The following is a 1,102-nucleotide window of genomic DNA, read 5'->3' as shown; positions in this document are numbered from 1 at the left end:
CACAGCTTCAGAAGCCAGGAAGCCCCAGCGCGGCTCAGCTCGACCTGTGAACTAGGGGGTCACGGTTCAATTTCACTCAAGGGCACATGCCTGGTTGCGGGCTCGATCCTCAGTGGAGGGCGTTGCAGGAGGCAGCGATCCATGGCTCTCTCTCATCATGGATGTTTCTCTCTCTCTCTCCCTCTCCCTTCCTCTCTGAAATCAATAATAAAATATATATATTCTGGCCTTCCTCCCCCTCCTCTCCTTATTCCCTGTCCTTCCTGCACATCGGGACTCAGGACCAGGGTTCAAGTTCAGACTTTGACAATAACCCCCCGCCCCCAAATTTGGAGAAGTTACTTAAACTCTCCAAGCCTCAGGTTCCCCACCTGCAAACCCAGGGTGGGAGGGGGTGGGCGCCCAGCTGGGGAGTCTGCCGGCTCCCCCAGATGCTGCTCCCAGCACAGCCCCTGGGTCACGGGTCACGGGTCACGGGATGGGGTCGAGGAGACATCCCCTTGGTCAGCGGGACCTGTGTTCCTCCCTGGGATGTTGGCCTTTAGCAGGCGAACCACGCGTCTATACACCTGCCGGCAGTGGAACCGCCTCCACGACTCTCCATCGAGCTATTTGCCCGGCTCCTTTCTTAACCGAGTCACTGTTTACGATATCAGGATGGACGAAGCTCATTCGTGGTTGAAAAGCAAGCACTGGGGATGCGGAGATGGTCACTGTGAATCCTCGAGCTCCCCTCGTGGCTCAGCTACGCTGCGTGTGTGTGTGCATGTGTGCGTGCGTGTGCATGTGCATGTGCATGTGTGTGTGTGCGTGTGTGCGCGTGTGTGTGCATGTGCGTGTGCATGTGCGTGTGCATGTGTGTGTGTGCGTGTGTGTGTGCGTGTGTGTTACTAAGAGGAAAGACAAGTGGACGAACAGGAGCGCCTCCAGTCATTCCCTGAAGAATCGCCGGCACCTGCTCTGGCTTAGACGCCGCATCAGGGAAAACCAGGCCCATCGGCCCCCACGTCACTCGCTGAGGAAGGGGTGGGAACGCAGAGGTGCCGTGAGAGCACATGGCCACCGGCCCAGGGTCAGGAGAGGCTGTGGGCTCTGAGGGGTG

This window comes from Myotis brandtii, unplaced genomic scaffold (genome assembly GCF_000412655.1).
Source record: "Myotis brandtii unplaced genomic scaffold, ASM41265v1 scaffold1077, whole genome shotgun sequence".
Classification (NCBI taxonomy): domain Eukaryota; kingdom Metazoa; phylum Chordata; class Mammalia; order Chiroptera; family Vespertilionidae; genus Myotis; species Myotis brandtii.
Note: the sequence above shows the minus strand (reverse complement) of the source record.